Source organism: Mytilus californianus, unplaced genomic scaffold (genome assembly GCF_021869535.1).
Source record: "Mytilus californianus isolate M0D057914Y unplaced genomic scaffold, xbMytCali1.0.p SCAF_13, whole genome shotgun sequence".
NCBI lineage: Eukaryota > Metazoa > Mollusca > Bivalvia > Mytilida > Mytilidae > Mytilus > Mytilus californianus.
The window spans coordinates 9609696-9626067 of NW_026262615.1; the positions used below are offsets into that span (position 1 = coordinate 9609696).

General features: G+C 31.6%; 1 protein-coding gene and 1 pseudogene across 1 annotated transcript in view; both read right to left on the bottom strand.

Moving 5' to 3' along the window:
* Positions 1–16372, bottom strand: part of LOC127723848 (uncharacterized) — a 373964-nt gene that overhangs the window by 182313 nt on the left and 175279 nt on the right. The gene's annotated exons all lie outside the window — the stretch shown is intronic.
* LOC127723143 (polyadenylate-binding protein 4-like) overlaps positions 1–16372 on the bottom strand; it is a 59118-nt pseudogene that overhangs the window by 38846 nt on the left and 3900 nt on the right.

The following is a 16372-nucleotide window of genomic DNA, read 5'->3' on the forward strand; positions in this document are numbered from 1 at the left end:
TTTTCTTTGTAATCATTGGTTGTGTAGTGTTCATTAAGAACATTTATAACTGTTAACTACACATTTACTGATAAAGTTGAGAATGGAAATGGGGAATATGTCCAGGAGACAACAACCCGACCAAAGAGCAGATTACAGCCGAAGGCCACCAATGGGTCAACGCAGCGAGAAAATCCCGCACCCGGAGGTGGGCCTCAGCTGGCCCCTTAATAAAACTGTGTACTCGTTCAGTGAAAATCGACGTCATACTAAACTCAAAAACATATAAATGAACTAAAAATTTAAAAAACATACAAGACTAACAAAGGCCAAAGGCTCCTGACTTGGGACAGGCGCAGAAATGCGGCGGGGCTAAACGTGTTTTGTGAGATCTCAACCCTCCCCCTATACCTCTAGCCAATGTGGAATAAAGAAACACACAGCAATACGCACAGTAAAACTCAGTTTAAAAGACGTCCGAGTCCGATGTCAGAATAGGTAACAAAAGAAACTAAGCAAAATGACAATGATACATACATCAACAAAGGACTACTAGCAGTTACTGACATGCCAGCTCCAGACCTCAATTAAACTGATTGAAAGATTATGTCTTCATCATATGAAAATCAAGCACAATCCTTCCCGTTAGGGGTTTAGTATCATACTATCATAAAATATATGAGAAGAACATAACCCGTATCATGCCAACAACTGGTTTTAGAATAAATGTGTTTATTTTTGATGCAAAGACCCTATGAGTGAACCAAAACTAATACCAAAATAGGCCATACGTAATGACCTGACAACAGTATCGTAACTATATTCCTTCTGAATAAGTCTGTTTAAAGGTTTGGTTAGCTTTTGAGGTGAATGCCGACATTGTTGTTATTTGTAAAGAATATTACCATACAAGATTTGATGTGCAATACCTGAATGTATAAGATGTCTGCATGTTGATTTATATTTACGAATGATGTCCTTGTACCGATGATAAAATTTACTAAATTTTTTTACTAGTTTGTGATATCGAAAACCCTGGTGTAATATTTTTTCAGTAATACAGAGATTTCTTTCTTTAAATCAAATACGTTGTTACATACATGAGCGAATCGAACAAGTTGAGGTATATAAACACCATAAGATTGTGACAAGGGAATGTCACCATCTAAAAATGGATAATTAACAATAGGAAATGAAAAATCATCTCTTTTATCATAAATGTTAGTATCAAGCTTCCCATTAAAGATATAGATATCAAGATCCAGGAAAGGACAGTGTTCATTGTTAGTATTAGCTTTATTTAAAATCAGTTCGGCAGGAAAAATCTCTTTAGTGTACATACTGAGGTCATTATTGAAAGCCAATATATCATCCAAATATCAAAAAGTGTTATTAAATTTTTGAATCAGATGTTGTTTCGACCGGTCTTTGCTAATTTTAGTCATAAATTGAAACTCATAGCAATACAGAAACAGGTCTGATGTATATATACATTTCAGGTATCAGTCATCCTTATAATTAAAGAAAAAGATAAGAATGAAAAACTTTTTATTATTTTATACCTAACACTTTCACTAAAATAGCTCATTTAATTTTTATAAAATATTGATAAAATAGTAACTTTGACCTGTCGAGAAAAATAGAAATTTGTACCACACATTTTTAATACAGGAATAATTTCATTGGATATATTGCAGCTTGATTAAAACATTTAGTTGATTTTAAAAAGAGGTAACTCATTTAGGTGTTGTGTAAACTCCCCCTTTTTTAGTGTAAAGTAAAATCCATTATTGAAACAGTTTTCTTACCTTACAGGATAAAATATTTTAAAAGGCAGAGAAGGTGTCGTATAGTGCCTTATTGTCAATGCTTTTGTCAAGATTCTTGGTGAATACGTTGCCAACACCAGATTTATTCAGAGATAAATCTCTCTTTGACCACATGATTCTTATTGGTCAGCCTTTGATGGTGTCAAAGTTCATTGTGCCAAGAGCTCTCTCATCTGCAAAAGATACATAGATATAGAAAGATGTGGTATGAGTGCCAATGAGACAACTCTCCATCCAAGTCACAATTTGCAAAAGTAAATCCTTATAGGTCATAATACGGTCTTCAACACGGAGCATTGACTCACACCGAACAGCAAGCTATAAAGGGCCCTAGAAATGACTGGTGTAAAACCATTCAAACGGGAAAACCAACGGTCTAATCTATATAAAAAACGAGAATCGAGATTCAAAACATATTTTTTTAAGTCTAAAGGTTGACATTATTTCGCCTTTCATGCAATTCGGAGCTTTTTAGGAATATCAAGTTTTCTTATCTGAAACTAACATTAAAAATATGATGAAAAAGAAATTAAATTCAGATATTGTTACACATGAAAGAGAGAGATGTTTAACAATTTTTGATGCTAAAAGACAAACAAAGTAATGAAACACATTTTTTTATATACTATGCCACTACTTCCATTATTTTTGTACAAGGTGTACTATAAGAATGTTCTAAAAAGTAAAATAACAAACATACTGAACACCATGGAAAATTCAAAACAGAAAGTCCCTTATCAAATGACAAAATCAAAATTTCATACACATCAAACGAATAGAAATCGACTGTCATATTCCTGACTTGGTACAGACATTCCCTTATGTAGGAGATGATGTACCAAGTCAGGAATATGAATGTTGTTGTCCATTCGTTTGATGTGTTTGTGCTTTTGATTTTGCCATTTGATTATGGGCTTTCCGTTTTGAATTTTCCTCGAAGTTTAGTATTTTGTGATTTAACTTTTTAACCTGGTTTTATAACATATAGGATAACAAAAAAATATTAAAAAATAGAATACCGAACTTCAGGGTAAATTCAATCAGAGAGAAGTCCAAAAAACCTAATAAAATCAATCACAAATAAATACGGAGCCCACGTCATTATTGTGATAAGCATTTATAATTTCGAAATTGAAATCGCTTCGTTTTCACAAACTCTGGTACTGCGATGTTCGCTTCTGTCATGTTCGGGGTATATGTCCAAAAACGGAAGATTTTACTTCCACATTTACCAAATTGTCAACAAAACATGCTAAATTGTAACAAAAAGGTTTTTTTAAATTTTTATCACTAAAGTATAATATATTCGAATTTCATTCATTTCTCAACTCATACGATATTGAGGGGTATAAAGCGGAGTCTGAAGAAAAAATTATTAAGCCAGGTTTTTTTTTCAAAGAACGTGTTTTGTTGGCGTCTTTGTCAATAATTTTCCGATTAAATTTTATATTTTGTAAAGTCATCCATATTGCGTTCAACCTTCTTATTTGCCTTTCATTTGTTCATATTATCATGATTGTTAACGTTGTTTCTGGTAATTTCTCTTATATTCCCATATTTGAAAAAAAAAATTCGTAAAGGACAAGTATACAACATGAACAAATTTGTATTCAAACTTTAACTGTTTTTAATGGAATGCATCCTTTAAACATTTTAATAAAAGTAATAATTTGTGTGCAATTTTATCAAATCATCAACAGATCCCGGAATTGAGTCCAGGTTTATAACACCAAATATAACATGACGATGATAACCAGGTAGTAAAGCCATATTTGAATAGTAAAATACCTTTATTTTGTCTGTAGAGCATTGGAGTTGAAACAATTTAAATTTTGAATAAACATGAATTGATTCAATACAACAATGACAGATCATGTCATACATTTTCATTTATTATTTACTGGTAGGTTTGCAGAATCATTATTCATTTGTTCTGGTTGCTAGGCTGCCTTATGCATTAATATTTTTGTTTTAAACTCTTTTGAACGTTTGAAGTTATTGGATGTTGATGTTTTGATTTCTAGACTTGGTTATCAGGGAGCATGTACACAAAAGAAATTATAAGAAATACACACATTTTTCTTCATAAGGCTGTGATTAATCTAATTTCGCTTTTAAAGTCTTAATGGACAAATTTAAAGGGAACCGTTAATCAAATCACATTCGGAAAAACTTCGTTCTTGGCCAGTTGTGGTTCCAGAATAAAAAACCAACGGAACATTTTTATATTTTTTTATTACTATAAATTACTTATTTCATATGCAAGTACAATCAATAATGTTATCCTTTCTTTATTCAATTCTTATTTTGTTTTAACGAGTTTTATAAATATACAGTGACCGTTTTAATGGAACTGAATACGTGTATCATTGGGAACATTGCCATTGATTTACACATATGCTTTGCAATACGTTCTATATCAGAATATACAAAATGATATGACAAAAAAAAAAAAAATATGTGGAAAATATTCTAAAAAGAAGACGATGATGCCACCTTTTTATCTTCTCCCTAGTTTTTCATATTAAAGAACCCTCGTAATATTCTATTTAAATTGATGAACAAGATCATTGGAGTTGCAGCACAACGAGAAGCATAAGTTTGGTGTCAGTCTAAATTAAACATTTCTAGAAAAAGTACAATAAAACTCAAAAGTGTATATCACGAGGAAATATAATATGTCTTTTTCTTTTTTAGCCATGGTGTTGTCAGTTTATTTTCGACTTATGAGTTTGAATGTCCCTCTGGTACAAATGTGGTATCTTTCGCCTCTCTTTTATAGTGTACAGACCGATGAGTGATTTTTGTTCAAATTTAGCGATCTTCTAATCTCATAAAACGATAATATATCAAATCAAAGACACACGCAAAAACTTAGGTGATCACACTTACCAAACAAAAACGAGACTGGGGACCCCACCTAGGTAAACGTCTCCAACTCTTCATGAATTTACACCATTTTTGACCAAAGTATTAAAAGAACTAAGGCTCAGATAGTCTGTTGTTTAAAAGAGTTGTATGAAAAGTTGAACAAGAAACTGTTCAGGATTTCAGTTGGAATATTTTTTGCTTTACAACAGCTTACTCAGGTATCGATGATTTTATTGAGGACATATCATTGTTAATGAATGCCAGACATGATTTGACTTGGTAGATTTAAATGGGGTAATAACATTAGCTAATAGCACACAACTTGAGTAAAGAAATTGCAATTTTGCTGACCTAATTATGTTACGTTCGAGAAATTTTTACCAAACTGCAAATTGAACAAAGAAGACAAATTTTGACATACTCAGCAGCGAATCTATAGTAAATATGTTAAATACTGAGTAGTGATCTATGTGTTCAGCACAACAAACGTGTTACGCAGTTCACGTTTCAATGTGAAACCATGAACAAACAATATTCGGATATAAACAGGACAGGAGTTTATTCAATTCATAAGCATGTTGCTGACATAAATGGACAACACCAGCGTACGGTTTAATCCGTTTCTATGTATGTTGGCGTTTGTTTTTGTAGCAGTTCAGTGTGTCTGTTGTTTTGTTGTTTTCCTCTTAAATCTGATGTGTTTCCCTCGGTTTTGGTTTGTGAAAGGGGGTCGGTCTTGATCGGGACAGAAAACTGACAGAATAATGGAGTCAAATTCATTATTCAGAATTAATTTTCTCATTAAAATTCGTTCAGGCTTGTAATTATGGTAATAATGGAGAGGAACGATTCTAAGGAGAAACAACACTTTACTCTTTGAGTTTGATTATTTGAAAATCGTATTTTGATAAGTACGGCAACAAATCAACAAAACGGATAAGAACGGGCTTCATTCAAAACCAAATATTGCCTTATTAAAATGTTGATGACAAATTCCTTCTTCAGATTTTATTTCCCTATTCAAATTCGTTTGAGGAATTAATTACTGGACAAGAACGATTGAAAAAAGCGACAGTGTCTTGTAAACATGTGGATACACTTTCAATAGTCACACACAGATTTTATATACATTTATTTCGGGAATTTTTTTTTAATTTATTATGCGCTCTATTGATGCATTTTCCTCTTTTTTTTACTATCAATGTTCAACCACACCTATGCATTCTTATATTATAGGACTTTCCTCGTACATGAAACAGGGGTTTTATCCAAAAAGGACGCCACGTTTTGCAATGAATAAGTTTTATATTATTTTTTTTTAGTTTTCAATTGAAATATATTGAATGGAAAATTCCCCGACTATAGACAAGACAAGACGTATACATGTACATATATGTAGACTTCATTTGGATGTGACATGTCTTTAAAATTAATACAGTTGAAATATTGTGGGAGGAGGGATAAAATTAAAGACTGAGAATGAAACTTTTTTCTGTTAACTATGTACCATAAATTTAGGTACATCTCTCTACGATTATTCTTTCTCTGAGTATATGCATGGCTTAGGTGAAAGAAAAGCAATTGATCTATACTCATGCAAATAACCCTTTCATTTATGAATTCTTATAAACTGAATTAAAAGTAATCAAACGGAACTCAAACTATAGAAGATGTGGAATAAAATTCAATTTGACAGCAACCAAACGACAAAAACGCCATAGGTAAATAAGATATGTCTTTGGGTAAAAGCCAATTTCTATTGTTTCACTGTTTTTATTTCAATTAGCGCAAACAAACACTTTTTCCAAATATATTTGTTCTAACAAAGCATCAAAGAAAAGATCAACAGCCCTTTTATCATTACAACGTAGCAACAAGGAGACATAATTTACCAGTTAAAGATTGGTTGGATCAATTTACAAGGTGATCAGACATTACACAAGAAGAGCACGTGTCCCGTAAAAATGTTAATAACTTTAAATCTCTTAAGATTTTCGAACCAACTTTGAACATTTTTTTTTACAATATAATAATCAATCTCAATTTATGATCTTGGTGCATATTTAACCTTTCCATTTAAATCCTTAGTTTAGACGACACAGTACTATTGGCAGAAAGTGCTGATGATTTACAGAAACAGCTGGATTCTTTCAGTGAATACTGTAATATTTGGAAGCTTAAAGTTAACTAAAGTGATGATTTTTTTCTAGAGGCAAAATGCCGTCAAATTTACAATTTTTATATAGCTATAGGCCGCACTGACATTGAAATTGTTAAAGAATTTAACTATTTGGGCATATTATTATCTAGAACTGGTAATACCAAAATAGCACAGAAACACCTAGCAAAAAAAAAAAAGCCACAAAAGCTATGTTTTATGTGTTGAAATCAGGCTATAAAGTTGTGAAACCCATACTTTTGTATGGATGGGAAATTTGGGGACATGGTAATGATGAAATTATAGAAAGAATCCAGCTGAAATTCTGTAAACTTCTTTTGAAACTGAAAAATTCCACACCTAGCTATATGGTATACGGAGAACTTGGTAAATATCCTTTAAATTAAAAATAGTATCTTATTGGTGTAAATTAGCATCTGCTAAAGAGACTAAGTTATCTTCTATCGCATATACACTATTAAAAACACTATTTACTGTTAATAATGTATGTGTATTTTTTGTGAGTAAATTAAAAAATATATTGGATGAATGTGGTTTTTCAAATATTTGGATTTCTTAATGTTTTGGTAATGATATATGGTTAAAAAATGCACTAAAGTTGCGACTACAAGACCAATACAAACAGCTGTGGAATACACAATTTCAAGAGTCTACAAAATCAGTAAATTATAGAATTTTTAAGTTAGAATTACATTTTGAAAAATATTTCGATATCTTGAATATGCACGAAAGTATTATTTTATGTAGATATAGAACCACAAACTACAGACTCTCAATAGAGACAGGGACGTGGAATAATGTTAATAGAAATGATAGAAAATGTCATCTTTGTAATATTGGTAGCATTGGAGACGAATTTCATTATCTACTAGAATGTCCATTTTTTAACGACAGTAGAAAATTATACCTTGATAAGTACTATTTGGCTCGTGTTAATACACTAAAGTTTAGAAAATTGATGAGCAAATTAAACAAAAAGTCAGCGCTAAAAAGATTATGTAAGCTTATAAAGTGTATAAATAAATATGTGGGTCCTCCTGGCTAAAATGTATATTATTTGGAAACCACTGTATTGTATATATGTTTTGTAAATAGATGCATATTCATGTACATATTTTGCACACTCTCTGTACCTATGTATCTGCAATGGTTATGGGAATAAAGATATTGGTATTGGTGTATATGAATTCGTCAAGCTTCAGTGGATTCAATCAACACTATGATAACTTGACACATTACACAAAAGTCGGCGCGTGCCATGTAAAATGTTAATAACTCTTTCATTTCTAAATATATTTACACCAAAATTTAAATATATGCTCTTTATTTACAACATTATCGTACTGAATGACCTTGGTGCTTATATGACTGTTCCATCATGGGCTTAGTGCAGTTTCCAGAGCTGAGTGCACCAAGGCGGCCTAGGTGGTGTTTAGACGTACCGGGTAAATCAGTCTTCAACAAGAAACAGGTGTCTACACGAAATGCCAAGGTCTAAACGTCATGAGTTTATGTAAAATTCGTGAATACAATAAACAAAAACAATTATATGAAAGAATCTAAATAATATAAATACTCATTATTTTACACATATTCGAGGGATCAAAAATAATCCATTCTACAAATTGCTGTTAAATGAAATATTTAAACCAATTTTACAAATATTTATACCCGCCTCTGTAAAATGTCACATTGACGGACCACTATAAAAACCTACAAAAATTGCCTAAACTTTTAATCTCAGACTAGACAGCGTGAAAGATCAATACACTATTGTAAGTGTACAAACGGCGTTTTAACAAACCGGTAAATAATAATGTTTTCGCCCGGGGATATGAATTTGACATTAAACGTCCTTCAGTAACTTTACAATACCCAGCCGCGTCATTTCCGTATATTGAAGATGGAACATGTGACATATATACACCAGCAATACCAATACAGGTGAATTTTACCTTTTTGAAAGACTCCAAAGAGGGGGTGCATTGCATTTGCATTAATTTTGAAAAAATCCAATCTTTCATTTGCGCCAAAACAAATAAAAACTACACTGGCGCCATTTCACAGGTAACATATAACGGAAAAGTTTTAAATATTCATTGTTACATAGTGAATAAGATGATCTTTTAAGTATTCCCCATGGATAACTAATTTTAAAAAGTTCATACTTATTGTTTAAGATAAAACTGCGAGTCAGTTAGGTTTAAAATTATATTTACCTACCGTGCAAGGGCTGTATAGCCAGTCCAGGTCGTTAAAAACTTCCATATATTTGAAATTATATAGTGTTCGCATGTTTGAAGTGTCAAGATGGATGGGTCTGAGTAAAATCCGTTAGTTTTCTCAGAGTTTGATTATTTCATATTTTTCATGTTGGGACCGTTTTTAGCCAACTTAACGGAATGGTTTTTAGAAGGCCGTACGATTGTTTCTGGTGCACTTCGTCCACTTCATTTGAACTTTACGGATAGTTGTTTCAAAAGCAATGATTATACCACATCTCCTTGTGTTTAAATAGAGGAAATTAGTCTGTAATTTTTATGACCACACATATAGGTTATCCAGTATAAATAAGTACATCCGAGCCGTTGCCTACAAGTCTTGTGTTGGAACAAACTTTTGGTTTTACTCCAGTATATAGTCCTTTATTTTCAGTGTTTATGAACTCGTTAAATTATAACAGAAATGTGTTTTAAAGTTATTTTTCAAAGTCTTTATTAAATAAAAACAAATTTTTATACTATTCAAAATTAAGAATGGAAATGGGGAATGTGTCAAAGAGACATCAACCGGACCACAGAGCGGAAAACAGCCGAAGGTCACCATTGGGTCTTCAACACAGCGAGAAAATCCTGAACCCGGAGGCGTGCTTCAGCTGGCCCCTAAACAGACAGCAAATGATGAATACAATTGTGGCTTATATTGTTTAATTATTTTTTTAAAGCAAAAGATTAATTGATTGTTGGTTGCTTAACGTCCAGTGGCAAACATTTCATGCATATTCAGGACGAGAAAACTTTTCAGAAAAATATTATGAAGTACTAGGTATTACAAATGTTAAAAATTTCTCATCATTGACCTTTCAATAAAATTTTGTTTATGATATGGTCTTTCGTTGTATTTCTATTGTTATGAAGTCATGAAGTGTGTTAATTATATATTCTAACTTAGCATATATGTACAGTTTGTCATTTTAACATTATCGTTTCTTTTCGACTTGTGTATGGTAAAACATTATGCCTTTTTGTATGGCTGATTGTATATATTTATGTTGAACATTTTAAATTCAAGGCGATCTTGTAGCGAACGCACAACCCTATACTGTGTTTGGTTTTTTTTACGATATCTAGTTAAAAAAAAACTTTATTATCGGAAGGTGAAACGGGGGAGAAAATAATAGTTATTGGATACACATTAAGGGCGTTAACCAGAATGAGTGCGTATTACTTACACCAAGATAAATTGAATATTGTCAATGCAGAATGACAAATTCAATAATTTAGAACAGGGAATTTCACTACTGACGGATTCCCTGTTAAGAAGAAGATCTTTTAACAATTTGACAATATGCTATTGAAATGCATGATAAATGCAGGGTATCTAATTTACTTATCGATATCTTTGTGTAAAAAAAGATACAATTTTAGTAGATAGATAGAAAACAAAAACACATTTGCTTGCATAATCTTATCTAAAAATATTGAAAACTATCATAATTTATCGGTATTTTTTTAACATGATACACCAAAGCCGAATTTTGTATTTTTGCATTACACACTTGTACTGTTTGGATTAACGTATCAATTAGAAGGTAGGTGGGAAAGTCTCAAAAAAAGAATTAAAGGACAAAACGCCATTATATGGTTTTTTGGATAATGTTTTTTTTTTTTTTTGGCAAATATTAAAAAAAAAGCTAAAACTTTTACATATACAATAATTTTAGGTAAACACCTAGAGTTACAAATATACCAGCATACATTTTTGGTAGAAAAAAAAACATGCTATCCAAAATACTTCAGCAATGCCTAGCTCCATGCCTAAGAAATATACATCTTTCTTAATGTTCACATTTATGTAACCTCCATTCGACAATGGGAAGGCACATTTGCCTCAGCTGTGAAATAAATTGATTTAAAACGACTTTATACATATTTATTTCTGTCTTGTCAATATTTTAGCATAGAATATAATCAGAATATGGTATGTGTATAAAACATGTATACTGCTGTAATAAAAGTACTAGACAATTTATACATGTAAATATATGCTACTTCCTACAGAATTTTGTTTTGTTTTTAGTTTTTAATTATTTTTTTGTCATTATCGTATATTTTTTTTAACCACTAAATTTGCAGTTTTAACAATGTCGTCAATAGTGTTTAGAAAGAAGCTATTTTAAAATGTGTTAGAACCTTAAACTACACATACATGTACGGAGCTATGATACCATGACAGGTGTACATATGATGTAACTGTGAAATACCCATTGTAATAGGCGACTTTCACGATCCCACACTTTTCAGATAAGACTAATTATAGAATATTCTTATCAATCGATAATGAGGCTGCATTGAAAACAATGGCATCAAACGTAAACAAAACGCTGAACTATTCTCTCGATAAATTATGGGCCATGATTTGTTTGAAATTGCGAGAAATTGTAAAATAAATAAACAAAATGTTACAGGCAACAAACAAATATTAGTAGCCCGATGTTATGCATTAAATCCCGTTATTGACGAAAGAAAAGATGCTACTTCCAGCTCTGGAGTCAATGACGAAAGTGTGAATGAAAACTCCGACGGTACTACTGCTGTAGACCCATTTCTTCAGTTAGAAACATTAACGAAAATTAGTTTTAATGAACTAAATTTGACAGCAAGAGGTAGACAGTGGGAAACATATTTACGAATGTTTCGTCCCCTTAACTTTCACCAACTGTATGAGTATTTGGTTGTGCGAACACAAAATATGAAGAGGGAGTCATGAGTCAAGAAAATGAAATCTTATCAATTTTTTAAAAAAGGACATATTAAGACTTATGAAATTGCTCGGGGATTCGAAAATGTGTGGGTAAAATCCAAAGTTGTGGCATCAATGAAACAGATGATGTTCAGAATCATTGTGGTAATAAAACTCCTCTCAAATGCCTTTTTCTGAATAATTTCTGTTTCCAACAAGTGTAAACATTGTGACTGTAAAGGAGTTAAATTGTTGTCCCCTTAATACGGTCCAGATGAGTAGTTTTTTTTTTTTTGCTTCTGGTGAACATATTTTATTTCTTGCAAGTAACAAGAAAATCATTCAAATATTTTTGCACGTAGTACTGCTTAGCTATATTTGTAGATTCAAACATAACTTACTCAATCTAAAAATTCCTGAAATATTGTCCACTGGATGCAATTAAACAATCCAATGTATGACTAAAGAGTGTGCATTTTTCATAAATATGTATAAACACTCATTGTACATAGGTACAATTAATAACTACACATCTTGTATGTATCGGTTGCAGATCCAATGTTTGCTACCCTGATTGGACATGTTCAATACATTTAAAAAAATAACATGGAAAAAAAAATATACTGAAAAAAGTGCTACAGTATTCCATCAACATGTACATGTATATATGTATGCTTTTGTATGAAAATTCATACCAGACATCAGTAAACATATTACTTTTTTTCGACAAGACATGTATCTATGTTTTTTATTTGTATTGTTTCAGGCTAGGTATAAAAGGAGCAGGAAAATGCAACCATTTAGGAGGTTTGCTTTTTGCATTGAATGACTTTCATGAAAAAGGATTACATCAAAGAACTGAGAGGGTATCCTTTACATCAAAACTAAATGGATGGATTGTACCAAGAAATTTAACTGTGAAACCAAAACCTCCGAAAGAAATGAAAGTTAAAAAGGTTCAATTTGGTAACCGACATCAGAAAGACAAACTGTGAACCTTTAAGACCCTCGAGCACCACAGGACCGTACTCTTAACACATTTGCTTTAAGTAAACTTTACAGTGACCTTGAAAAACATGCTCCAAACTCATCATTTTTCTTATACCATGATCCTCCTGCGTGTCATGATGAACCTGATTATTTTGACCATATTGAGAGTGTAGATGTTGCCCTTGAAACATCATTAAATGCTACTTGTACATGTACAATAAGTGATACAGTTCATGGAAAATCAGAAAATAAGGAAATTGATGACAAAATTGAAGTAGATGAGAACTTCATTGATAACTTTGTGACATCTGTTATTGAAAATGGAAAAAATTAGTGATGATGAAATTAAACATACAGAAAAAATTACCCGAGGTCAATCTGAAAATATATTTTGGAAAAAACTACACCAATTCAAAGCAACTACTTCAAACTTTGGTCGCATTATTAAATGTTCAAAAAATCCAGATGGGTTGCTAAAAACTATGTTTTATAGTGAACCTTACAGTTTGGTATTAACATATGGAAAAGAAAATGAGTCTTTTGCCATAGAAGCATATATACTATATGAAAAGTCTCAAGGTATAGATGTGACTGTTGAATCAGTAGGTACTATTCTAAGCAAAGACAGACCTGGATTTGGGGCTATATGGTATGTGATCCTTCTAGTGACAAGGTCTTTTTATTTACATTTGATACAAGTACATGTATGAAAAATGTAAGTACTGGATACATGTCTTAAGGGGGAACAAACAATCCTTTAAATGAACTAGTCATAAATGTTCCATAGTTTGGAAAACCAGTATAGAATGCAATTGCATCATTGTCATCTTTAATTTTGTCCAAACTGAATCTTTTTTTTTCTCAAAGTATTCCAGTTGCTCTTGCAAATCAGAAATTTTTTTGGATGAAATATTTGTTTTCAGTAGTTCAACCGTTTCTTTAATATCTAGACTAGTCAAACTTTTTTTCCAACATTTTCATTGTGAAGCTATAGTTGTGTTCAGCATGAGGGACTGTAAAGTCAATTTGATCATCCAACCATTCTGTCTATTTGGCTTTTGTATTCAAATGCAAGTTTCATCTTCTTTCTTTGAATCAAGCTAAAAATGAAAAAACAAATTATAGGCTCAGTGAAAATAATGAGTGGATTGGGTGCCCCCCCCCCCCCCCCCCCCCCAAAAAAATTGCAAGTTAAATTCATGTCCTATTTGTAGAATTATTTGTTTTGTATGCAGCATTTCCTGACAAAAAAAAAACAATCATTATTTACAAAAATGTACTTGTACAGATAATTAAAAGTTAGTATTTACTTACTAACTTACAGAAAGTTACCAAGTAAATGTACAACTTATTAGTTATTACTTGTAAACATTTATCATTTCTGTGTTCTTTATCTATTTTGTATCATGTTGATGTTCATTATCGTGATAATAAATAAAAAAAGATGTGATGTGAGTGCCAATGCGACAACTCTCCATCCAAGTCACAATGTATTTAAAAAAAAAAATTGTTACAATTATAGGTTACTGGTAAAAATACAGCCTTTAACACGGAGCCTTGGCTCACACCGTACATGTATATATCATCTGCTTATATTACAGACACTACTATCTAAATTATGTTTAAATTTGTTAAAGTAAAACTTGAAAAAAGAAAAGCTTAAAATTATGTTCATCACCTCATTGTCTTTGATTGGCTCACACCAGTAAAGGGTTTCAGGTTGTACTTCAGGATCATCTCCAGAATCTGTATTAGTTGGTGTGATCACTTCAAAGGGTAATCTTTTTTTTTGTTGGAGATTTTCTCTGGACATTAAATTAGCCCAATCAAACACTGTTGGGTCCACATCAGGCTTCAAAGACCATCTCTTTCTTGCAAGTGAGATAGTGATATCTTCACTTCTGAAATGATTTTCACAAATAACAGTGTTATTATTTAATGAAAAACCATCACGTCCATCATGCCTCTTGATAAGACTACACAACCGGTCTTTTTTATGCTTGTCAGAAAGAACAGCTTTTGGAATATGGAACAAATGAATTCCTCATGGCACACCATTTTGCAGAAAAGCAAAACTAAAACATCCATAAACACTACACTGCTTTCCCCTTGATCTTTTAGTGACTGATGTTGCCATGTTTATCTACAATAAAAATGTTTTTTTCTCCTAAATTGTTATACCAAATGTTATAGAGTAGACAATGTGCATTTATTTCACATTTTTCCTTTATTATATCAACTGCAAGTGCTCTTCTAAACTATAAATAATAAGTATATCAAATATCCCTAGTTTAATCAGCAAGTAAGATAGGTCGGAAGAACAAAACATCATGTGCATGATGACTTGAGTTGATACACCCCCCTTTTTTACTTAGTGCCAAATAAACAGTTTATGCACAAAATGTAAGTAGTCAAACATGAAAGACAAGTGTTACGCACATATTTATACTTTAAAATCATGATTTATTTTCATTATGTTGTCTAATCTGACCGTATTTGAATCTCTTTCTTTTTACAAACACACGTTGTTGTACTGCCGAAAAGTAAACAAATGAATGCACGAACGATTTGTCATTCACCGTATTGATTTGTTAGTTATTTCCAATAAATAAACTTACCAGATAATGCTGAACGTAACTAAAGTCGTTGAAAAATTAGGTTATCTTCTGATTCAGTGCGTTTAAACAGTATGAAAATGCAGTATTTTGTTGATTATCGTTGTAGTTGTTTTTACACCCTAAGCCTCGATTTCTACAAACTTCCGGGTGATTATAAACCTCGGAGCAATCTGGAGTAACCACGATGCGAAAGGGGTCTATTGCCAAGGTTTTAATATTTTAAGGATCATTGATTTTATTACCTTTTGATTATAGGCACGTGCTATCGAACTCAATCTTTATTGGCAGAAAATATTAGATAACGAATACATTTATTACTATTAGAGGAAGAAGATGACGAAGAATAATTATTTGTTATAGTGCAACTTGAAAAAACAAATAAATACATATTTTATATTAAGTAAGATTTTTATTAAAATGAAAGAAAAGATTAACGCATTTACAAGGATATATACTCGATGTTGAACTTAAATAAGGTTATATATAATTTTAACGAAATGTTCTATTATGATCTGGAGGGGGTCCTTCATTTCTGTATTCTTTAATTTTTTATGCCGTTTTTCTCTATTCTTTAAACTTTTTGTCTATTATTATCAATTCTTTATATTCAAGCACCTTATTATTTTCTATTCTTTATTTTTTTTTTATCCATTTTCTCTATTTTTTTTATTTATTGCACATCATTCTCTAATCTGTAAACCCCCCATCAACAACTTCTTCTTTCCGATGGTATGTTATTTATAGTTTTATTGTCTCGTCACGGTCTAAGTGCAGTTTTCAGAATACTAGTGCAGACATGGTTCCCTGATGCGGCCTTGGTGACTACGCATCACTACGAAATAAAAAAAAAAAAAAAAAAGACGATTGTCCAAATATAAAAAGAATAACTCGCACGGAGAATGATTACTAAATGCCACGAAGTAATTATCAAGTTTTAGAGGAAA